Source organism: Cyanistes caeruleus, chromosome 3 (genome assembly GCF_971803275.1).
Source record: "Cyanistes caeruleus chromosome 3, bCyaCae1.hap1.1, whole genome shotgun sequence".
Lineage (NCBI taxonomy): Eukaryota > Metazoa > Chordata > Aves > Passeriformes > Paridae > Cyanistes > Cyanistes caeruleus.
In genome coordinates, this window is record NC_141703.1 from 68,362,834 (window position 1) to 68,388,867 (window position 26,034).

A 26,034-nucleotide genomic window follows, 5' to 3' on the forward strand; every position below is an offset into this window, starting at 1 on the left:
ATGAGCTGCTCAACTTTTTCAGCTCTGAAATTAAGCTAATGGTTATAGCACTCCTGTGGATTCCCACAAGAACTACAGGAAGTCCAAAAGAACTATAACATTTTTTTGGAAATTAATCCCTTCAGGAAAAGAATATAAATTAAAATAATTGCAGTGACACAGCAGCCTTTCAGAAACAATGCATTAATTATTAATCCCCTGAGATACGACATGCAGAGCTCTTTAATGGGTGCAAACTACATGCAGGAGGAGGTGGGTGAAAAGGATCCATCTTGGACTTAATTTTGTTTCCCTGTTTCTTCTTTGCTCATCTTGAGCTATTGGTCATTTTGCAAAGAACAATCTTTGATTGCTTGGCAGGTTGGAGAATTCTTCATCTTCGGGTCCTTAAAAGCAGTAGTCCAGACATTAGAGATTTTACAACCTCGACCTGCTCCATCTTTATGAAGACAGATGTATTCAGGTCTAATTCCCCATGCTAGATCATTATGTGTACAAACTACAGCATCTTTTCCCTTCCCATAATACAAAAGTTACTCCATTTGGTTCCAGTAGTGGATGTAATACAAATTGCCTAAATAAACTGGGACATACAAATTGGTAACATTAAGATTACATAGCTTCCAAAGGTTTCCCTTTATGACAACTACAAGGAAATTAAAACTCTTCCAGTTTTCTTTCAACAGCTAATGTCAGGAAGGAAAGGATCCTTTTTGCCATACCTTGCTTTATTGAAAATTTATCTATGATCACTTTTGAAGAGAATCTGTTTATACTTTCATATTAATATTTGTAGATGAACGTAAAGAGTGCCAAGTGATTCTCATAACAATAATGTTGATTTATAATTGAGAGCATTCAAGATACAGAATAAGAGATAGTGTTCTACAATGCCAGGAATAATTAAAACTGTAACAGTAGAACAACTCCTCCAAGTGAATGCACAAAGAAGGCATGGATAGGCAAAGGAGATATCCAGATAGCAAGAGAAAAATTAGTGGAAAATACCTTGCAGAATTTCCTTACTTCTATTCATCAACAGACTAAAAAAAATAAATAAATTAAAGACAGGAAGGTAATTAGATACTTGTCTCACAAGACATTAAGGAAATTGAAGTAATCCTTGCCTTCATTTTATTAAAGATAGAACATGATCTTGCTGACATGTAAAATAAGCTTTCTAAGATTTACAGCTTCCAAGCATAAAGACCTCTGGGATATCTGTTTATTCCTCTCTTTTGTACACACATATGTACCACAGGGGCCTCTGCTTGTCTGGTTAGTGTGATGTGCTGAGTGATGAAACTGCAGGGAGAGTTCCATGCCTGGTGGATAGAAGGCACATTGCCTCAACTTCCCCTTCCACAGAACTTCTCAAATGTGTCTGGTCCCATCTTCTTGCTGCAGAAAGCCCTCACCTACCTGATTTCCAAAATACAGGGTCCTATTTTGGGGGCACAGCTAGAAGGAAAACATGTTGTGCTGGCTTTGTCTGGTAAGGCTGATGGGCCTAACTCTTTTCTCTGCAATTTCTCTACTCCTAGTGATAAACAAATACCACTCAGTTTTAAAAAAGTTTTCCTGAGTATAGCTTGCAAGCAAAAGCCTACAGATTACAGAATCATAATGAGTAGGAGATCAATACAGTAATGCAGGGGGCTGACAAGAATGAATATGCCAGAAAGGACAATCCAAAAATGAAAGCAAATAAATCACCAGATGCCCTAGAAGGACCAAGGATTAGGTACTAATGGTACATGTGCCAAAGACAATGATGAAGCACCAGGAGAGCAGAACCCAACAGACCTGAATTTCAGATCTTAATTATACAAAGAGACCGAGACACTGTTGCTCCTCAGCACACACCGTAGAACCTATGGGACAATGTTATGCTTCTACTGTTTCTATTTTTCAGTACGCTGGAGGAGTTATTGGGAAGCTTTTTTTCATAATAGTTGCTTGGAAGCTGTGAGATGCTCTGCTGGGAGCTGCTGAGTAGGAAGCAACACTAAAGTTCCTCTCAGATAACAGCTGAGCGATTCAAAAATAAGATGTGCCTCAGTCTTGGGATCAGAAATCCTAACTTAAACAGTACTTTCAAAACCTATCTTTTTCAAGGACTGTGAATACCATCATGGACATCCCTACACGTCTCCCATTCATTTTTTAACAGCTTGATCTTATTGGCATTAGAAGCATGGCTTGGTAAGTGTTTAAATTGGTTTATTCACTTACTGTGATTTCTAAGACACATTCAGTTCCTGGTGTGGGAACAGGTAGAAATGCTGCAGATTTATTTAAAAAAAATACTGACAGCACTGATAAACCATTCCAAATGATGACATAATTTATCATAATCAGTTAATCAATTTGAACTTGCTCCAGTCAGAAGTAAAGAATTATTTTTAATTTTGTAAGACTTACAATCTTATAATATCAAACCTTGCTGCAAACTAACCCACAAAACACAGCACAGACAAGGCTGGGAGAACAAGACCAACTCAAAACAATTTCAGAGGTTTTTTTTTCCTTAAGAAGTGTGAGGCCTATCACATTCAAGTGCTATGAACAAGCACCAATCAGTGAACACAAACCCTCCCTTTATTCGCTATTACAGACAAGATATTACAGGTACATACTAAGGCTGTCTTTATTTTGCAGGCACAAAATAGTCTACAAGCAGAGCAGCTAGCAATATTTCAGATGAAATTGTTTTTTGCATGACTGTTGAGAAGTTATTTGCCATTGCATTTAAATGGTAGCTACTTGAACCACTGTGAGCATGAACGGTGCTGAAGTGGTGTATTTCTGAGCCAGCATGGAATCATTTGTGGCTGATTCTCAAAAACAGCCCAGTAAACAAATTGAGGAAACTTCTTCAGAGATGAACATACAGATGAGAAAATAATTATATTATATTATGGTGCTCACTGACACAGGTAACAACAAAGAAAAAAACCAACAAAAACAACCCTAGCAAAGTAGCTGGAACCATCTAAAGTATTGGTTCTCCTATGGCTTTTAACTGAGGGGCTGGTAGGCTCTACTTTCTCAAAATTAGTCTTTTTGTGTTGAGAAATATTAAAAGATTGCCAGGGATGGGATGCTTTCTTCTGGTTGAACATCTCACTCACAAGCAACATACACCCTCGTAGCAGGGTGACTCAGTTCAGTAGCCTTTTATTTCTGACAGCTAAGATGCACAGAACTAAGAAAATAAAACTTACCCTAATGTGGCTTCCTGAATTCTCTCAAGTTTGGACCTGAATATTTCTTTCTGCTGTGGAACAGCTGGTGCACCACTGCTCTGACAGCTCCACATTTAGGAGGTTAAGATTATTTTCTCTTCTGTTTTGCACATCTAAGACCTGCCTTTGATAACTTTCATGAGACAAATGCAACCAACAGCTCAATAGGTCACACCAACAGCTTTGAAAGCCAGCACAGGACAAACTCATCTGTATTAATATGCCTTTAGTGCAACTGGCAAGTAGCTCATCCATATTTCTGTACCTCTTCCACTTAAAATTATGTCTTTCTCTATCACTAAAGGAGGAGGAAAATAATTTGACTATCTAATTCTAAAATACTTGTACACCATCTAAAATAACAATATATGTGGAAGGAAAATTGTATCTTGCCATTGTTGGGTATCCTCAGATAGGAGGTGCCAGTTTTGGCACAGTTTCATTTCATAGCACATTAGCTAAACTTGCACTCTGCTAATATTCTTTAATCACCACACAAACAGCTAAATGCATGGTAGGCAACAAACTACAAATAATACAAATACTCTTTGAAAAGAGAAAAGACACAAAGACATCATTGTAAATGAGGGTATCTGGGACTTCTGCTAACTGGATTTGCAGCAATACAATCCAGCATTTGCAGCAATGGATATGCCCTATTCATTTACAGAAAGAATGGTGAGGGCCATCAACACTGTGGTTTTGTCTTTTTAAATATTTCTGTTGTGGGGTATAAATAGGAATCTGTTCATTGTTTTGCAATACACCTTTTTTTACTCTACACTGTAAAATACTGTCATCTAAAAATAAAAAAAAAGATCACTGAAGACACAAGTAACTCAGAAAAATAAAAGCAAAATTTCTGTCAAAATACATTATCTGCAATAAAGCTGGAAAAGCTCTATGAAGGCACAAAATTACTAGGCCGTACATTTGCTTAGTTTTACTGAAGTCTATTGGGAAAATTTCCCATGGGAGAACATGAATGGAAGTTTGCAATTGTATGTGGAAATGCAAGACTTTTGAAAAAGAGAAAAGAAGTGATAAGGAAGAGTAAATAGTTTTCTTGCCAAGATGAAGTTGTAGGTGCTCTCAATATCTCTGCAACTCAACAACTTTTTTTTATATTCTTGATAAGGAAACAGTATGCAAGGTGCTGAAACTGCTGAGGGAACAGAATTATTTAAGTTACACAAAATGACTGAGAATGGAGAGGAATTCCAGGAGGATCTAATCAAAGTGGATGATTGGGTGAAACAATGGTGGATAAATTTTAATGAAGGTAGGCACGAGGCAATGCTTAGTAAGTAAAACTGTTCACCTTTGTATTTGCTGATTAGCCAGCACATTTGGGAGAAATATGCTAGTGATGATGATAATATTGTCTACCTTCTTCTCAGTGTGATAAGAAAAGGTCATTGAGAAAAAGGGTTTTCTGTGCAAGTGTTGTTTATTTTTCTCTCCTCTCAGGGTCTGCTGTCAGTTTGTTCAGTGTTTTGGATGCATGTGAAACAATAGTTCACTTTTCAGAGGGAGAACAGGAAGGGTAAAACTCCTGAGACTGCATATATTTAAGAGATGGACATTTTTTTCCCAGCTTTCTTAAATGTGTGAAAGGAACAAGATTTTGAAGACTAGAGAATTAGCTGGTGGCAATTAGGTGATTCCAAATGGAAGTGAAATGGGAACAAATCTTATCAGCATTGTAACTAATGCAGTCTGGTGCCTCCTGTCTTCTGGCTGGACCCTCTGGTGTCTGAGAGAGACGGTGCTTCTAATGAAGGTTTCTGCCGATTGGGGCACTTCCACTGCCATTCTCCTGTGAGGTTTTTCTGCTATTAAACATGATGAGCTCATTTTGCAGGTTTTGCCTCAGTAAGAGCATCAGTAAGATCTTACCTCTTATTTGTAGCTGTTTGTGATGGAATTTTGGTCTCTGATGAGTTTGGTTGGATCTGGCCAACAGTAGTGCCACTGGTTTCGGAAATAAGACACATGGACAAGATGAGACTGTGTGATCAGAGCTGACCCCTCCCAGACCTGAGCAATGCAGGTCCCTCAAGACTGGTCCAGAATATGTGACCCACCAAAGCACTGGCCAGACTCACCAGCAAGCAAGTGCCCCTTTATCTGGGGAAATTGGCCAGCAGTGTCTCCCACTGTTGCTTGTAGTGCCAAGACTGTCTGATTTAGCTGAACAGCAATAGCCAACAATGCCACCACTGCTGATGCCAGACATGGGCAGCAATAAATCAGGGAATGCATGATTGCCATGGTAGTCCCACAGACAGTCCTGCAGGCGGAGGTAATAGATACCGGAAAACTTACTGGAGCTCATGCTGCTTTCCCTCTCCAAACATGACAATTTAGTCCCTGGCATAAATTGATTTCAGCTGTACAGAGCACATGCTCCTTACTCAGCTGGATGCACCACCGTTCATGTATGACAGAGAAATCCCCGCTTGAGGAAATTGGAAGTGGCCTTTGGATGTGCATCATTAGCTGTGCCAGAGGCAAAGCAGCAAGAGCTGTGCTCTGCAGAGGACAGCAGCAGCAGCAGCGAGTGACAGCACCTCTCAGCTTTGTGTGAAGAGCAGGGCACATGGTAAGGCCACTCTGTAGAGAAGTGGAAGAAGGCTGGCCACTGTAAGCATCCCAAAATCCCAAAATATATCATCAGCCTAAAGAAAGCAAGGAGGAAAGTGCTGTGGCTCTGCCTCCCTCACAAGTGCCCTTTTGCTGGAATGAGATTCAGAGAGCATGACAAGAGGTGGCAAGATGAATTCAGGCTGTTTGTTACCCTTCCCAGCAGATTTTCCTCCAAGGACAACCAAATCATTATCAGTCCCTATATACAAGAGGCCTTGCTGGAGTCCAGTGTGTTCAGTGAGAAGTTCCTCATTTTTAGAAGTGCAACTTGAAAATATGTGTTTACTCTGAACTTATCTAGTGATTTACACAGCTATGTGTGTACTAGGCTGGAACTCCCAGTGGGCTGAAAGAAGCTCCTGCCCTTGATGTCTTGTAGCATCAAATAAAAGATGCAGAAACAAAATAAAAAATACAAGAATATAAGGACTAATATATATATATATATATATATATATATATATATATATATATATATATATATATATTATAAAATACTAAGTGTTTGCATTGACCAGAGCTTAGGCACATTAAAAGGCAAATCCCCTCCAAACCCAAAGTACTTAAAATGATGGGTTCTTAAGGTAACATTCTTCCTCAAACCAATTTCAACAGCAAGATTAGCCTAAGGATACTCCTTGCCTGATCTCCTCTTGCCCCATGATATGCATCTTAGAGGAGCCCTGTGGACTAGGAAGCTGCAATCAGTATAATCACATTTTTATACAGAAATAGCATGAATGGGAAATGAGAAGATCAGTAATCTCTTTGCTTAGAGAACATGCTAATTCCTCAGCAGAGGAAGCTATACTTGAAGGCATTCATAGAGAAAGGGTTACACAAAGAGGGGAAATAAAATGGCACAGGTGCCAACAGGATTTTGCCTAAAAGATGTTGGAGGGAAATAGTAAACCTTTAAGAAACATCTATTTTATAACAAATTCTACATTACTTACATTTCCTCAGATGAACTTTCTTGCTGCCTGTGCAAACATTTTTGGCCATTAACAGAAACAAAGACACCTCACGAAATAGAGCAAGTATTAGAATCTCAAGGACTTCATGCATAAAAAAACCATCCTGGGAAGCAGCAGCTATCATTATTTTAGTCCCTTATTTACTGTTTCTTAACACAAAAAATAAATCCATGCTGCTCTCCAGCACGAACTCTGTGTTACCATTCTCACTCCTGTTAAATATGCAGCTGGGAGGTAATCTGCTTAGCAACCAGCACAAACATATTGCACCAGAGGAAAAGGAAGGCTCCTTGACAAGCAAACTTGGCTAGAAGCCAGCTAAAAGACCCAAAGGCACCTAAGTCAAATGTCTGTGTTTTCTGAATAAAGTATAAATTAATAAGAGGAACAGTGGGGACAGACTAAGTCAACAGTAGTTTCAGGGCATACCCAAGCAGGTGAGGCACTGCTCGTGCACACTGTTACTATGACAAGTAGACAGAACAAATGAGTTCAAAACAACAACAACAACAGAGAATGAAAAATCATTGGTTCTTAGTGCAGAATTTCTACTGTGTAATCTATGTAGCTGAAAGAAATAGTTTGGCCTCCTGGTGCCCCCAAGTCACTGCAGCAGCCCTCATCAAGAAAGTATCAGGTTGCCTTGGTATGGCCAGATGTATGTGGCACATGCTAAACAAGATGAATCATTTTGGGCTTTAAAACATGTTTCCACAGCTGTGTGAGCAATCAAAATGGCATTGCAGTTGGGGTGTTCTTAGTGAAGGACCAAATGTAGGCATCTTTTACAAAGTCAGACAGGAAAAGGAGGAGCAGGGACTGATGTTACTGATAGAGACAAAGACTCTGAGGAAGAGGCTTCAAAGTCCTCCAAAGCCAGCCAGTGCTACCTTGGCATGGCTCTCACATGGTGCTTGCAGCCTGTGCACAGAGGAAACATTGTGAGATAGGAAAAAACATCTCCACAGCAAGCAGCTGTCCCTCTGGCTCAAGTGTGAGCATAAAGTCAAGCATGTCCCTCTAGCCCACCAGAGCATGTTGTTGAATTCAGCAAGAAATCACATCCCTGTGCATGTTTCCCCACCAGATCCATTCCCAGGACCTGTGAAGAATTGAGCATTTTCTGCTGCCTGCATTTTCATTTACAGGAGAGGGGGCAGCAAAACAAGACATTTCTTATTTTGAAGAGCCCTTCACTGCAGCAGGGAGGACTGTACGAAGACCCTCAGCTGCTCTTCTGGCTACCCACTGAAAATATGCTCTCATAATTTTATTCACACCATGTCAGAAGACCCAAGAGATTCAGTGGCACAATTTGGGGGCATAAATGCATGAAAACTTTCCTGAGAACTGATAAGATTCTTCCCCACTCTGCAACATATGGCGGAAAATTTAAGAGAGGCTGGGACACCTCTGACTCAAAAATAATTGTCAAGGATTCAGCATACTCAGAATGAAAAAACATAAATTTTTGGACTCCATTCTGAAAAAAGGTAAAGACAATAATGACTCCAATGAGGCAGAAAACATCGAGGAATGAGTCTTGGCTGCTTCAAATAGAATGTAAAGCAGATCAAGGCAGACCATATGTTCTGCTAGAATAGAACATATGCTTTAAAGGACAAATGATTCATGAAGGGTTGGTTAAGTGGGATGCATCATGTGAAGGCACAGAGGTTCAGGATGCTGCTACTACAAGCAACTGTCTGGGGGGAGATGACAGCCCAGTACATTACCTGTACATGGGTGTAAAAGAGAGGACAAAAAATACCAGAGTTGGGGGTATTGCAATCCAGTTTCTGAATATATTAACATGGAAAATATCATGTTACAGGAACTCTTGATATGCACAGAAACAATCTTTCCATTAATCTTCACTTGATTAGTGACTGTTTCCATAACAAGGAAAGCTCTATCTCCGATGTGCCATGAAGCACAAGAAATAATAGATTCAGCCTTAAAGCATGCACGGCTAAAGATGAATAACAAATTTTGGAGAGAACTGTGCATCATCCATGATCACAGACAGAAAGCTAACAGAGTGGAAAGCAGGCAAATCAAAAGTAACCAATATCTATAGCTCATCTTTAAAGATAAGCCACGCCATCAGGATTTAAGGTACGAATGGATCAGAGCTGTCTCAATAGAGAGTAAGTTTAGTTACCTTTACTACTCACTTTCTTTGTACAAGATAAAACAAAAAAGTGCCCTGCAAAGTGAGGGAGGCCTAAAACCAGCAGTGACTTCAGGAGGAGGCTCATAGCTCTGTCAGGTTTCTCTGACCATTACTGAACCACGTCTCCTCTTGCTAGAGCCACAGGTAGCTTGCGCACAGGGAGAGTTGCAAGTGCCAGGATCTGCATATCTGAATTTCTCTCCTTGAGATAAGATTCATCCATGCAATCACTGGTGTCTAAAGGTCATTTTTAGACATCTTAATGCCCCCACTACATCTGCATGGCATTGGAGACATCATATGGTCAAACAGGGTGGAGGGGATCTCCTGTGCTCCCCAAGTCAGCACAAGAAATCTACAGTGACACAAATGAATCCCCCTCAGAGCATCTTTTTGTGCCTTTTACTCTTCTTCATTATGTGTTCAATACAGATCATCTATTTCATTTGTGATAGGAATCTTTTTCTGGACAAAAAAACCCAAACAAATAACAAAACCCTGAAAAATCTTCCACAATGAAAATATGTTTATTCTCAGAGGATAATAAACTGTCCCTCAGTCACCCTATCCAAACAAGACTTTTCCCAACCAGGCTTACTCAGACAATACTTGGCCAGACCTGAGCAGGAGGCTGGAAAGCTGAACCTTTCAAGTTCATTTTATAGAGTAAATATATAATTTTAATGCCTTTGACATGGCAGTGTTTTGCCCAGTATAAGCAGCCTCCTGTCTCTGGCACTCACAGGCAGATCTCCAAGGCACTACAAGTTCACAGTCCTGATTTTTGTTTATGGTATTTTTAAGGGCAGAGCTTTGTGGCACAGAAGCCCTGTCTACATTTCAGCTGCTTTAGAAGGAAAGAAGTGACATGGGAGTTTTTTAATGCCCACTGTGCTGTGGCAAGATCCCCAAGGCTCTTGCAAGGGAAGGGGCTGTACTTTCATTTATTCTGACCACACTGTGGCTGACTTCAGAGAGGGTTGGAATGAGCTGACTTTCTCTGAGTGAAGAAAAGCTCATGAGCACACTGAGCTGGTCTAATTAATACAGAGTACTCTGCCCTACCTTTGGTCTCTGAATTAGACTCTGGGAAAAACTGATAGTTTATCTATATGTAAATATAGCTAAACTCCCCTTTTTCTCCATAAGAATTCTCTATCCTATAGTGCACTTACTTGCAAACTAGCTTAAAGGGCTCATTCATTGCCAAAGCCTACTTATGGGAGAAGAGAGGAGGTTCAGTTGCCCTTGACATAAAGACTACATTAAAGTTGGAATGACAGTCGTGACTCTTGTGCTATGCAGGTGAGTCAGTGCTCTCTGAGGAGGCTTTCAGCTCCAGATGGTGCAAGAGCTACATGACAGTGAGGACTACTGGTCTGACCTGTAGTCAAGGAGGAACCTCAAATGACATTGTTGCAGTGGGATAGGAGGAGGAGGAGGAGGATGTGACGTGTCTTCAGAGCAGGAAGTAGCTGAGAGCAATATTCAGGGCAGGTGTACCCTTACTGCAGGTGTACCCAGCAGCAGCTCACAACAGGCAAGCACAGATTCAAGGTGGGCTTTACCAGCGGCGCCACGACCCAGTCCAGCACGGTCAGTTGCATTGGAGACCTGGAAACAAACCATTTTGCTTCTCCAGAAATAATTCTTGTTCACTTCAGTGTATGATAATTAGCAGCTGTCACCTGTTATGCATCTCCTAGAAAGGCCTGCCTTCCATCTGCTGATGCAGACAGGTTGATAAGGTGAGCCCAAAATGCCTCGAAAATCCAGCATTCCTTCAGCTGTCTATGCAAACAGTGTCACACTACTGACAAGGCTGCTCCTTTCATCTGTCCCAGCAGCAGCTTGGGACACTTGTTTGGCATGAAAACATCAGTGCTAAGAGGACCCAGGGACAGGGTGAGTGACCTGCTGGGTCTCAAAGTGTGCACGAAGCACGTAAATGGGGTAGTGGTGTAGAAAACAGAAGAGCTTTTTAAGCAAACAGCAATGGATTTGAGGATGGACAGAAACCCGAACAGCACTGCTGCTGTGCAAGGCACATCTCAGAAATGCCCTGATAGGATGTTTAAAATTAAATTGCTTAGATGACAACTAATCAATCCACATAGCTGGACTACTGTAAGCAAAACCAAACAGTAAGTTCAACTCCTTTTCTTATTGCATTCTTTCATTTCAACTACCAAATGTACCATTTGAAACACAGAGAAGGAACATTTAACTTGGCAGTATCTCTCTAACCCCAGCTAGTTATTAGGCTGGACATTAAAATATCAAAAGGTGCTAATAAATATCTTACATATTACCAGTAATGAATAGTTTTTAACAGTTTCATACAGTGGGGTTTATGATGACTTATATTGGCTCATTCATACCGATAAGCATACCTCTATTACTTCAGGAGAGATACATACTAGACATAAATTAATTAATATATAATAATATTTTTTTCCTCCTTCTCTGGAACAGAAATAGTTCACAGGTAAAGGGGTCATAGAAAGGGGTTGTAACTAGTGATACTAATAAAGCATTCAGAGACCACAACTACCCTGAAGTGCAGTTTAAGTCAAATTAAGACCACCACTGTACCTCAAAGGAAGGAAAAGCGTTTACTTTTCTTTTGTATTGTAGAGAAGATTTACATTTGAAAAAAAAAGCCCTATTATTTGAGTTAAAATCTTTCAGGCAACCTCCAGTCAGTTTTCTTGCCACAGTATCTGATACCACTGCACGTTCCAGCACACACATTTCCTAGTAACTAAGCTACATTTTAAAGCTCTTTTAAGGCAGAGCTCACCACCACTGTGCAGCACAGGGCTGTGCACCCATCATAGAGCTTCTGGCTGGACAACACCATTTGGTCAGCTTGCCCATTATCATATCATAATCAATGCTCATTAGCACTTGCAAAGTCCTGAGTATGTTCACAGGGTTCAAAAATTGTTTGGATTAACAAAACCCAAATCAACTGCCACATAAGGCAGTGCAGAGCACAACTGGGTCATTATATCTCCAGTGTGTGGATTCTTAAGTAATTATAAAAGCATGTTTAAAAGATTAAGTAGCACAATCCAAGGATTGAGAAGGATTTTAAATGCTGAGATATTTATCAGGTAATATATATATATATATATATATATATATTTATAACTTTCTATTGTTTTCAGTGATGTATTAAATGCATGCAAAATCTTTCTCTAATGTAGCTTCAGCTACAGTTCAAAATGAGGTAGTCTAACAAATGTATTTAGGACAATGAAAAAAAAAAAAAGAATTGAAGTGTGGAAACAGGACCAAAGGCTTTATTCAGAATCCTTTGAAGAAAAATCTCCTGTGTTTTTCAATCAGCAGTGTGCTGGTGCAAGTGCTGCATGTTCATAAAGTATTAGTACACCCTTTCTTGCACTCAGGTCCCTCTGGATTTGGGTAGGTTAAAGGAATTGATGGTATCAAATTAATTCATTGATTTTCACTAGTAACAAAGTTACTGCATATTAAATTACAGTTAAACTATTCCAATAGAGCAGAGAAGAAAATGAATAAATGTATCTTATTAAAAAAAGTCAATAAAACCAAACACCAAACCACAAAAAACCCAAACAAACAATAAAAAAAGTAAACATGCCTAAGCCATTGCAAAGGTAAGATGTATAGATCAGCTGAATAACAGGTAGACTATTTTAACATTTTTAAACCAGATAGATAAGCATATGTTTATTCAATGTGGCTGAGATGTGCTGTGGTTCAGCAAACATCATATAGCTAAGGAGAAGGTGGAACATCTTAATGTACTCACTATTGCACAATAATGAGGAATAAATAACTTCCTGCAATTGCAGCTGGGCCACCTCTCCTACTACCTCTTAGAGACACTTGTAGTTTTACTTTTTTGCGTTGGTGAAGTGAGCTCTGGTTGGAGCAAACAGCATATACCAGCTCTTCTTTTTTTAAAACACTCTGCTTTTCTTCTCTAATCTGTCACTAAAAGGTACAAATTTACCTGAACAGAACTTAATATTGGATGCTCATCTTCATATATGGAAATAGTTGAAGGTGAGAGGGAAGAGGATAAAGCACATTTTAATTTGTCATGCCTTTAACCTGCAAGAGACCAGAGCTGTAGGAGTTCAGCTGGGTGAATGCCATACCAAGAGCAGTCAGCACATAAATACAAGAGGCACTTCTACATCTCAGATTTTGCAAGAAAAAGGACCAGTCTGGGGGCAGTCCAGATCTTTTAGCGATTCCATGTGGTATGTTTCTCCAGGAAATAAAGGAAAGGCTTGCAGGTAGTGTGTTTGCCAGTCTTCACAGGAACTGGCTAGGGAGTTGGGGCCTTGGGTCATCTTCCTGGCTCCACCTGTTCTCTGACTGGTATCCTTAGGCAAGTTCATATCAACTCTGAAAGATTTAATTTCCTTGACCTTGACAGGTGATTGACTTCCATTATAAAAAGTTTTAAGAAGTGGGATTTATATCAGTTTTCTGTAACTATTCTAGGTCAGGGAATCACAATCAGGCAAAGCAGAAGATTCCAAAGGTAAGGAATAGAAAATTATCAGAGGTCTTTGAAAGCATGGTATAGGAAAAAGCTGAAGCACATGGATTGATTCATTTCTACAGAAGGGAAATGAGATGAGACATGACAGGAGTCTTCAAATATGTATTAGGCAGAAACAATTCTCTGCATGTGTATTGGGCAGAAGCAATTCTCTGCATCCTCCTCAGATAGAACAAGACATGCAGGTATAAACTCTTGCAAGAGAAATATAGGTTAGATGTCATGAATTATTTTCAAAAAATATAAAAGAAATAAGCTTCCTAGTCAAGGTCCATCCTTTACACGCGATAAACAACAGTAGAGAAAATCTGCCCCAAATCATGCTCAGTATTACTGATCAGCCATCAAGAGCAAGGACTTCTCACCATGCTGCCCCTGCCCTGTTTTCAGTGACCCTACATCTCTGATCTCCCTGAGAAAGCTTTGTGAAAGGCCTTACATATATATTCATTACATATGTATACACACACACACACACACACACACACACACACACACACATATATTCAGTACCATTTTTTAATGGAAAAAGGATCTTATCAAATAAGGTCTTTTCTGGCTGCATTCCAGCTATACTTATACTTGTGCACTAGAGTTTAGTACACATTAGGACCATGCTTCTAGGCTCATGTCTTGTGATCTATATGAAAGTACCTTTAACGTCTAACTTCCATCTTTGCAATTTTTTGATTAGCTTGTTCTAATTTCCCTGCAGTTCACATGACACAGTGGTCTCTTTTCCCTGTGCAGTTTTAACAGGGAGGCAGCTTAGCTGCTGGTTCTGTAAAAAAGTCACCCATGGGACTAACTGAGCTCCAAGAAACTGTTTCATAAATTTGAATACTTAGATATGATAAATGCCAAAGCCAGCTTTACAGAGATGAAGGATTATATTTACTTCACTGCTGAAACACACCCATGGAAGTTCTCCCCCAACTCAGGAAGTCTGAAGGGGACATCATTGCATCATATAAAAGCACAAATGTTCCTAAAACTTTCCCCAGGAAGCAGAGCTTTGTTCCACTGGAGGTGAGAACAAGTGGCTAAGTGTGACATTTGTGTCAGAACACTTCTAACACAATCTCAAAGCATTACCATGCTCCCCATGATGTGATTTTGGTGAACTTCTCATCCAGTGCATTGTTCCCACAGCTGGTGGCCATCTTCCCTGTTGTGGTCCCAGAAAGCCCATCTCTGGGTCTCTGTATCCTGGGACACAGCAGGTTCAGAGAGCTGAAGGCACCTGGGCTTCAAATATCCCACCTAAACCCTCCAACATGCTCCAAGGTGGCTCGTGAGAGCTCCTCCTTTTCACAGGGCAGTGATAGCAACACTTGCCTGCCTCCCAGCAGTTTTCTGGAAGAAAACAAATTATCATTTACCAACAGCTTTTGACAGAAATTTCTTTAGAAATATGAATGTGTTAAATTGTGCTTAAGAGCCAAAAAATTGACTGAACAGAATTTTCCACCTAAAATAAAGGTTTCTGTGTCTAGCCATATCATGCAACACAGAAATCTATCACCACATTGCATCCCTTCAGCCAGCAGGCAATTTCTACAGAATCAGTGGAGCTGGTACTAGCACTACCATATGGAGAGGTTCTCCATATTTCTGCTAACTGGAGCTCTTTGTACAGCTGTAAACAGATTAATCTTTGAGTGTCTAATAATCTGTTGTGGGGTTTTTTTTAAACAAAAGTGAGATATTTGAAAATGTGGGTTGCTTTTTATCTGTTATTGTTGGAATTCCCATTTGCACTCATAGTGGAAACACCTTGTTCCCAAGTTCCCTGGATGATATGAATTCCCAGGTGGTGCTGCAGCAGACTGCTGGAGACCTCTCCTTCCAAGGTATACGGCACTGACTAGACCTTATGAAGCCAATGAAAACAATTATTCAAGTCAGTATGAGTGCAAGTGATCCTTAAGCCCTTAATTACTCCCTGTACTTGTACTGTTTAATTCCCATGCATCACTCTGAGTCCTTGGAGAGTTTGTCTTGAAGCCCTGTGCTGAAAACCCCCATGGCTCATGGGCAGTTTAGGACTCCTGACGCAGGGTGGGGGCCAGGGCCACCCACAGCTAGGCTGTCCCTTCCCATCTCTTGGCACTTGCAGATTGCTCTGAAAATTTTTATACCATGTATCCATTTCCTTTGAATCACTACCAGAAAAACTGCTTCATCTCCAGGACAATACTGCAAAAGAAGGAAAGCGTAAAACCTAAAGTCCCCCTGCCCTTACCAGATGAACAATAATTTATACAACATGATTGGTTCATGTATCTTTGCTAAAATGTTGCTAGAACTGAATAGTTAAAATCTTCTAAGCAGAATAGAATGAGACAGAAGCACAGTGTCAACTGTGGCTTATTTATATCTAGGTCTGCAAGATAATGTTGAACAGAAGTGAAATTTATTATAACTTATATATATATAAGTTATAATATATAATTATATATTATTATTAAATGTATTTATTCTAAGTGTAACAAAATGCTGTCAATAACATACAACTTGACATGCAGGAATATGTACTACATATTGGGCGACATAAAACACACTAAGTGCTGTACTGACCTAGCTCATTTTACTTCAGTAGGTTCCTACATCTCATGTCCCACTCTCAAGGCAAAATTGTATTAATATTATCAGGTCCAATGCCAAGCCAAGGACAGGGATCAAGCAAGTTGAGGGTGTCTGGCTCTCAGCTGCACTCCTGGTGCAGTGAAACCCCCAGATTCCGTGCGCTGCAGCTGCACGAGGTGAAAGGTCCGAAGGTACCAGCAGCCGGCTCTTCACCCCCACACTCACAGGCAGAGGCAGCATCTTGTTAGCCACAGGCAGGATTTGTGCACGCTCCCAGGGCTAATGTGACTGAGCACACCGTCCACCACAATTGGTTCAGCCAGCCCGAGCTGCCAGTGTGAGATACCAGCACACCTAGCCTGGATCCAAGTGACGGGGCATTGTGTCAGGCAGTGGGAGGACGTTGAGTTGGTGATGGAAGTTGCAAAAAATTCAGAAATCCAAGTCCAGGGAAAACCCTGACTTCTTTACAATCCACCCAGTGAAGAACATCTAAAAACTCCAGCAGAGCTTCCTTCCCCAAAAAACTTCCTCTAAAATACAGTGAGGTAAACTTGCAAATAAGCATGCAGTATTTTCCTGGAAGCATTATCAAAGATAATTACATATACATTTCATTAGTTAATTACAAACTGCAAAAAAAAAAAAGCAGGGTGAAGCTTGGTGTTTGCTGTAATAGAGCCAAATGTTACCACAATTCTTATTTAGGACCAGTTTTCCAAATCATCTCTGAGTGCCATGCAAGTGATGGGCAGCACCAATATGAAAAGGAGTTGCTTGTCTACAGCCATAAGAGAAAAACAGCAAAACAGAGATAGTGCACAGGCATATTGGAATCAAACACTAAGAGAATTGCCACATTTAAAGAACTATAAATTGGCAATCTACTGTATTTTAGCAGGAAAATCACCCCAAATATGTGGCTGTATGGGCAGGGGAAAAGTCATAAATTAACCTTGCTGCTTTGCTTCAACCCTGCCAAGATGCTTCCCACCACCCTGGCTAAGAGAGAAATCTCCTTACAGCAGCTGCTGAGATATCACTCAGGGAAACATTTGCCATCAACCCAATTAAAAAGAAAAATAAAATCAGAAATTACAGTTACAAAACTGTGGGCTCCATGAAAAAGCCAGTCTGATTTAAAATGTACCAGTCTTTGATGTTTTAGACTAGTTTTACTAGCTGGGCTTTTTTTTTTTTTTTTTTTTTATACAAACACGATAGCTGGCATGTTTCAAAGTGGGGAATACCAAATGAATCGTAGCTGTGAATTGTTTACCATGACAGTCCACAGTTTTATCTTCCAGCTGTGACTGATAGCAAGCTTCTATCACTCAGTGAGCTGCTCAGAGGCTTTCCTCAATTAATCTGAATTTTTTATCTGCAGGTGCTTTTGATTCACACAATGGGTAGAGAGATGGCAGTTCAGGAGTGCACACACTCCCCGAAGCCATCACAACTGAGCTCCAGAGCAGGACTGTTGGTAAGCCATGCATAATTCAGTACATTTCTTAGAGCAGCTATCGCTTTGCCAAAGAAGTGGGACTGACTTGTGTGCACAAGAGACAGTTTCTTAGCATCAGCTCTTTTTCTTTTAAATTTTCTTGCATCTTTCCTTCAGGTTTAAGCTTTTTTTAAACGACACCTTTTTAAAATACATCTTAGACATTTTTAGAACATACTTCCAAACTATTCTTTGGAAGGCATACAGAGACCATGACGCTACCTCTTATTCTTCTTTCCCACACAGTTTGACAGTGTACAGGCCTGTTCTGTATCTAAATTTACAAGCTGTGACAAGTGATAAATATCCTAATTCTAAAACACTATTGTGTACCTCTGAGACAATTAAAATTCCTTAGATACCTAGATGCAGTACATAATGCATTCAGTCAACATTAGAACATGCCAGAGAAAGAATGTTTTATCCCAGGACACATCCAAGCATCTAAAAATAGACCTTCAGTTTAAATAAAAGTATTGCAATAACATTCATTGGGAAATCCCCTTTCCTCAGATTACAAAAGTAGTATTAATTTGTAGATTGTCTCTTGTGCAGTAAGAACTGAGCAGAAGAGTTTATAAAAAGCATCAAATAAATTATATATATATATATACTTTTAGGAGAAGAATTCTGGTTGAAATTGATGCACTTTTAATTCTCTCATTTAAACCCACAAAATCATACCATACACTTGAGGACACAGACTGAACTCCAGCCCACACTATTCCATACAGTTTAGCAGCAGGGGAAGACAATACAAGAGTTCCTGAGGTTTGGCCATAAGTTGTTTTGATTGAGACATGCCATTTTATTCAAAACTCAGCATTCCTCACTCAGTTTTGCTTAGTTTCTCTGGAGGTTGTGCGTACCTTTCCAGGAATGGCTGGCAGGAGCACAGTGTAACTGCAATGTGTGACAGACAGGAAGTCAACCACTGACTAAACTTCAATATTTCGCTATCAGGGCACCAGAAATGCACATTGTTTCCGAGATGCACGGCAGTGGTAGGAGGCAACTCGTTTACCTTCATTTAACTTCATTCTCTGCTCTTAGTGGTGAGGTAGAAGGGCGTCTCCTGACTCTTCTCTGCAAATTAGAAGCTGTTTTCTTTCTTTGTGGTAGTTTAATTAAGGACTACAATGGAATTCATCTTCTTTTGGAGGCTTACTTTAAATAAGAAAACAAATAGAAAAGACTGGTGTCATGTTCAGCTGGAGAAAGGTTTGTGACATGCAAAACCAAACTGATCTGGCCTCATTTTATCTCACCAAGGTCACTGTGCAGCATTAGTGCTGCTAGAAGTTGCTGCTGGCATCAGTCCAGCAGCTGGCCAGTGTATGCATCCTTCCCCACTGTGTTCTGGTTTGCAGTTTTTACCTTTTTACATAGAAACACACACTGCTCAACTGCTCAAAGCCTGATGGCCCAACCCAGGCAGTGTGCACTGAAATAAAAGTGCCCTTACGACTGGTGCATCAGCACACAGTGAGAGGCGTGCCCCATCCTGAGACAAACCCCACCGACACACCATCCAGTGTCAAGGTTTATATGGGACAGCTCTTCCAACCAGGTCCAGCTCCCACTGCTGAATCAGGGCACTTTATTCTCTCATCCTAAATATTCTTATTTCTGCATAAGTATTTTTGGCTGTTTAGCCTTCTATGGTAGTGATGCAACTTACATTGTGTCCTCATTACAGAGGAGCAGATTGTGAAGTTGGGAAGAGCGTACATTAAAGATTTACACCATGTAGCCCAGCTTAATTGACTCCTTGCCATAGGGAACAGAGAGTCAAAGGCTTGTTTGTAAGCCACAGAAATGTCAGCACCTTTCTCCTCCAACCACATCAATTCCACAGGTAGACCCTTAAAGCTGCCTCATGGGAAGCATACTACTATTTCTTGGGTTCATCTCCAAGGGACTGAACATCTGCTGCTGCTGCTGCTGATGGTGGTGTCCCTGATGTCTTGCGTGCCAGCAGCCCACGGTTTCTGATAACTCCCACTCTGGAGGAAAAGACTGTGCAACTGTTCCTGTTTTATTCAGTTCTTGGTTACAGGGTCTCAGGCTGTCATTTTTCTGCCAGTGGTGGTTTTACTTGCTTCAGACTTTAGTCAGCTTTCTTACAGCATCTAAATTAACTCTGGAAATCTCAGGTTGGGAGCCTATGGTCTCACACCTGTCACAAGACAAAGAACCACTACATTCTGAGCTGTTTACAGCCTCATGTAATCTTGCCCAGGCCTCTAGAGATTGTCAAGCAGCAAGCCAGAAGGAATCTGTTTAAACTGCAATTTTCAAGTTCTTGGATCACAGCTTACAGACTCATGCAATAATGAAGGCTGCAAAAGATTCTATTCCTTCCTTTATTTCAGATTTTCTTAAAAGCAACTGGAAGACTTACATAAATGACCTCAATTTTAACCTGTTTGGACTAGTTTAGAGTGATGGAAAAAAATGTCCTGAGTGATATTCCAGCGCAACCTCTACATGGAAAAAGTTCTTCCTCTAAAAATAGTGCTGCACTCTTTTGGCTGTAACACTTCTCACGCTACTAAATTAGAATTCACAAGTCTTCTGCAGGATTCCTAATGGGATCAAAGATTAGAAACATCTTTGAAGTTTGTCTTCCTTTGCTCCACTGTTAATACATACCTGCACTAATCCACCATGGTTCTCCTCAACTAATCAGTCACTCTCCCTCCCAAAAGGGACAGTTTACAGGCTCTTTCCAAATCCCCATTTGTTTGTGTTCATTATCCACACCTCATTTTGCAAGAGCATACCATTTTGTTAATTGATTTTTCATGTTCTATAAGGAGGCCAGTTTTGTTTTCTGAAACCTTTTGGTCTAAATGTGATTTGCCAGTAATATTTACAGTACTTATAACTTCGGTCCTGTTTATTGCTGGTAAGGCAATTGGATTGAACTGTGTGTGAGACAAATTCACATTTTACTTTTGACTACAGCTATTAATAATATGCTTGCAAGGAGATCATCTCATTTTTACTTTTTAAATTTGGTCCTTGTTGAAAAAGATCAAAGAAACACTGAACCTCAAGCTTATTTCCTTCTTGTTTAGGAAAACAAGATAACAGCCTCACTGACCTTAAGCAGAAATCATACAAGGGAAAACATAATTTAAAAAATCATTTCAAAATTTACATAACTCCAATCTGTGACACAGGTATTTTCCCTTGTCTCACTGTGACTCAAAGTTGGCTCATAAATACTATATCAAACTTCTTGTGTCTTTAAATTAATACTTATTTTTGGGGAAAAAAAATATCTTTGGAAGAAAGCCTATTATCATAGAGTCTGCAATGATTTTTGTCACTGACAGTAATTGGTTCAGTCAGGCAACTGTTTGATTTACTTAAAGATTTCAAAGCCAGAAGGCCTCACTGGGCTCACTGGCTTCAACCTCACAGACAATACAAAATGCAGAACTGAACCAGAAGCAATATGTGGTGCTTTTTGAAGATGTATCTTTATGAAGTTGAATGCATCTAGATTACCACAAGCTTTAATTTCAGAAAGCACAAGAACTGCAGATGAAGTCAATGGAATATGCCAGTGATGAGCCCTATAGCTAGACATCCAGAATTAAACCTTTTTAAATATTGATTTATAAACTAAAATGAAATGCATAAGAGGGACATGGTGAAGTAGAAAGTTTCTCAAAAGTCCTGCAAGGTCAAACTTCATTAGTGGGAGACTATGAATATTTTAACTGTGATTCCTTTAGAAAGCAAGGGGGGGGGAATAAAAAAATTAGGAAAAACAAAAAAGAAAAAGAAAAAAGAAAAAGAGTAACGGATGAGCTCCCATTTCTTCAAAGCTTTATTCCTTAATTTTTCTCTGGGCTAAATTAAAAGATTAATCCATTTCAATGAATACCCACAGGGTTCACTTCTAAATGAGTATTTCCCCCCTCAACAGATAGAATAGGAAGATTAGAGTATGAAAAGGAGACAATTTATGGTGAGTTTTCTGTTCTTAAGAGGGGTTTTAATTCGGATGCGACAGACATGTTCCAGCTGCTGCTTGCCTTCACATTTTCAAGAGGACATTTTAAGTGCCACTGTAGCAAGTGCTGAGTGTCCCCAGAAAGATGAGAGTTGTGCTTGTGCCTGTCACTGGCTCTGGACTGACCGAGGCTTTTCCCTGTAAAATTCACACTGCACCGTCAGCTCTCTTCTTCCTCATGTCTCTCTCACATCACTGCCAGAGGGGATACCCTTCAGGATAACTGAAGAATAGATGTTTTAAAAAAATGTGATATAAAGATTGGGGGGAAAAAAAAAAAAAAGTTGTTTTAGATTTGGCTTCACTGCTTTCTTTGCATTCCTCTAAGAAATTAATGAAGTTAATCATAGTCATGATCTCCTATTGACCAGGGAAGCACAAAATCAACCACAGGACACCTTTAAAACAAAGAAGGGGCTGATGACACCTCCCAGTATAGGGGCACCGAGCAGGTTGCTACAGTCGCGACATTCACGACACTGATTATTGAATCAACATCTTCCCACAGAGTCAAAGGACAGAGACACCTTGGGTGTCTGTAATGGGAATAATCTTACCCTGGGGCAATGTCCTGCCTTCTCCAGTGAAGCTGGTGTCTGGCAGCCTGGTGTGCAAGTGGTTTGAACTACTTTTTACCCTCTGCAGATTAAACACTGAGAGTCGCCATGACTAAATTAGGTGCACATAATCAGCCAAATAATCCTGTGTGGAAATGGACCAGGAAAGAGGATTTGTCACTATCTGTTTCTTCCTCGTCGTCCCGTTACCCAATACATGCACAACATTTGTACTCTCCCACCCCATTTTACGGACAGCAAAGTGAGGTGGATAATTTAAGCCACTTTTTAAAAGCCAGACAGAAATAAGTGCCAAAAACTGGAACTGGAGCTGCCGGGTATGAGCCAGGACAATTTTAGAACACAGACACAGAATCTCCCAGACTGGACTTCTTACACTAAAGCCACAGACTTTATATGGCACTTTATAAAAATAACAAACACGATGATTAAGCACTCAAGTTGAGCTGGCATGAGAGCTTGGCAAAACTCTTTCAATAGTTCTTTGCTCATAAAAAGCAAGCTTTGCAGAATTCAGAGTTTCATGGATTTCTTCAGTTTTGACAAACTTAAGCTCAGCAAAACTGAAACCTCTTTAAATATTTCAGGTTGGCTTCTTCATATAAAAGTAGTTCTGCATTTCCAAACCAGCTTGATCTTCCTGCCTCTACTTATTCATTACAAGGGGTGGTGAAGGTCCTCCCAGTGTAGAGCTGCTCCCCTCTGCTATGTGTTCTGATGGGCAGGGGAAGAGGTAATAATGGAGATAGCAAAGACATTATCTAAGCTATTAAAATAATACCACATTTAAAATACTGTCACAAGCACCATAAGCCCCTGAAATAAATAGCCAACTTACACCTCAGAACTGTTGTTCCAATCTCTACAAACAGAGAGAAACCTCTGTGCCCACACCCCCAAGTAATTATTTGAACTTATTTTCTCCCCATCATTAGCAACTAGAGTATGAAAAGTAAATGCTGCTCAGTAAAGACAGCTAAAATGTCTTATAGGCCTTGCTCTTCTTGGCTGGCATACTGCACTTTTCCAGATGCTTCACCCCACAAAGCTGAGAATCTCAATACTGTTCTATTTTAGTCCTATTCACAGTGAAATGATGGCATAAAGTGATTCTTCCATCAAGGCATTAATATCAGAACAAGATGAGAAGGAAAAAAAAAAAAATTGAATTTGTCATGTAAAAAACTGAACAGAAAATCAGTCATAGAAACATGATTGGAAAGTATTTTCATGCAGGAAAATTCATATTTACATAATACTTATGTATTTAAGAACAACTGGTATACCTGTCTACCGTGTGACAATTTTGAACGTTTTACCCATTTTGGAGGCAATTAGGCATCTATTCTAGGCTTCTGTGCTCACTCTAATTTCTTCATTTCTCCACCCACCTGAATCTGACACTTTGACATTTTTGCTTGTTAGAATGGAAATTCAACATTTAGCAAGGCCAGGCAATACAAGGTCAAAAACCAGTGAGAAATATATATATACTGAAGGAAGGATCATGGAAGTTTACATCAATAAGACATGCAGTTTCATTTTTCTGTAATTTTTAACAAAACAATGGCTGTCATGAGATACTAAAACAAGTTTTGAAATATTCATCACCATTTTCTTGTTCAGTCTCAAAATAAATTGCTTCAGCACTCAGAGCTGTGGGTAGGTATTGAATAGCATTATGTCTTTTAGTCTAGCACGTCGACGGAGAAGAATTGCCTCTAACACCGTGCTATTGTTCTATTTAAAGAATCTTAAGCAAAAGTGATTTCATTACTTGAGTTGGAAGATTATTTAACAGACTAGTAGACCTTATGACTATGAAGTATTTCCCAATATTATACTGACATTCTTCAATTTGAACTCACAGCACTTAGCATACCTTAACTCATTCGAAACAATCCACCCTTCTTCCAATCCCCTACACATCACATTCTTCCACAGTGCTTGACAAACTCCTTCCCTCGTGGCACTTGCAGCAAGTTAGAGTCTATGCTGATGAAGCACACAGAGCTAATTGTGTGAGCAGGACATTCAGCTGATCACTCAAAATGCAGATACAAGCTAGAGGACTCTAAGCCCCTCAAACCAGTAAAATAGAAGTAGACCAGAATGTACACTCTGAGGATGGTGTTTCCTCACTGCAGAATCACAAGGTAATACTGGGAATGTTGTACTGGGAACCTCAACTGTGGGCCTTTAGTGGATGACATGAACCTCTCATGCAAGTTTTATTGGGGCAGACACAGGGAAAGCTTCCATACAGTGCATTTAAAATTCCAAAGGAAAATACACAAAGTATTTTGTATTAGTAAAGTATTTTGTTATAAGTTGTTTAAATCAGAAGTTTTTCTTTCTGTTTACACAATTGTTTCTCTCTACTCCAAATCACAGTGGTTTCAACTTTAACATGACTTTCTAGTCGTTCACTTTTTCTCGTATCTTGCAGAATACATTCACACTCCTCTAAGAGTGAAGTATCTCAATTTTTCAATTCCAGTCAATTTAGACCGTAAACAAGCAATAGGTTTTTAGACAAACAAAACCTCCTTTTTCTAAATAAAGAATAATGGTTTAAAATATCAGGCATTTTTGGAAAACCTCAAAAGTAGTACACCAGAGCTGGGGCTAAATTTGAATTTTTCTTGTAATCTTGAACAAGAATATTAGTGGACAAACCTATCTGTGGCACAGAACAGATCTGTGGAGTACAGACAGCAGGACCTGGAGCTGAACCTCAGCCTGGGCTTTCCTGGAGCTGCCCCTTCAGTCTCAACACAAGATAGGGCAGCGCCTCATAGGAGCAGAGCCCTGTTACAGCTGATCCTGGTTAGCAGCTGGTGGCAAGACTGTCGCTGTTGGCATGCTATTGGCAAAGAGGAGCCTGGCTGATAGTCAGAATCCCGGGATGGAACTCCAGGAAAGACCCGAGGACAAGCAGACAAGTACTGAGCGGTGTGTCCTGTCTCACCATGCGAAAAGAGAACAGTCCCTCCGCTTCAGTAAATTGAGTCCATCTGAATGGGTCAGGTATTGCCAGGAAGTCAACCAAGAAGCACAGCACAGGCTCCGTGCACATCCAGGCTTACTGCTTTTACAGGGGTCACAGGAAGGGAGAAATCTGGTGAAGAGCAAAACTTCCACATCGCAGCTCCATTAACAAACTTCCCCTCAACACAAACATCACGTCTCCTTATTCTAAACAAGCGGGCTTTACTTCCTAGACAGAGACACTAGCTGGGACTTCTGAAAAGAAATGTGTTTAGGCAGAACTAGCACCACAAGACATCTGGCAGAGGAGAGAAAAGCAAGAACAGGATCTCACTGGGGTCTCTTAAAGAATCACTGATTACCCTAAAACACTCTGTCCCTAAAATAAACCAGTGTTTTCCTCTCACCTAGCCACAGTCATTGGCTTTTTAGTAACCTACAATATGTCATGATTTTGAAATGAGCCCCTTGATTTACAACAGTAGCAGCTCCTCTATTTATAACAAATTCACACTTGTAAGATATTATCCACTACTTTTGTCTCTGTGACATGCAGAGATGCTGCTTAAATAGAAAATTGTGTTATGCGTGTTTGAAGACTTCTAAAGCTAGATAATTTTGCATTTTTCTACCCTACTGAGCTAGGAAATTAACAGTAAAACTTTTTCTTGCCCTCCAGGAGACCTGATTTAGTCAAAGACACGATCTCAGGTAGTGGCTACAGA

At 40.0% G+C, this 26,034-nt stretch overlaps 1 protein-coding gene and 1 long non-coding RNA gene across 4 annotated transcripts in view; both read right to left on the reverse strand.

The window, feature by feature from the left end:
• MTUS2 (microtubule associated scaffold protein 2) overlaps nt 1-26,034 on the reverse strand; it is a 308,364-nt gene that overhangs the window by 126,792 nt on the left and 155,538 nt on the right. The window lies entirely within an intron of this gene.
• On the reverse strand, nt 21,701-22,442 carry LOC147654216 (uncharacterized). The gene is made up of 2 exons (XR_015284713.1): nt 22,298-22,442; nt 21,701-21,963 (listed from the first exon to the last, which is right to left on the reverse strand). It is a non-coding gene; the product is annotated as an uncharacterized LOC147654216 (long non-coding RNA).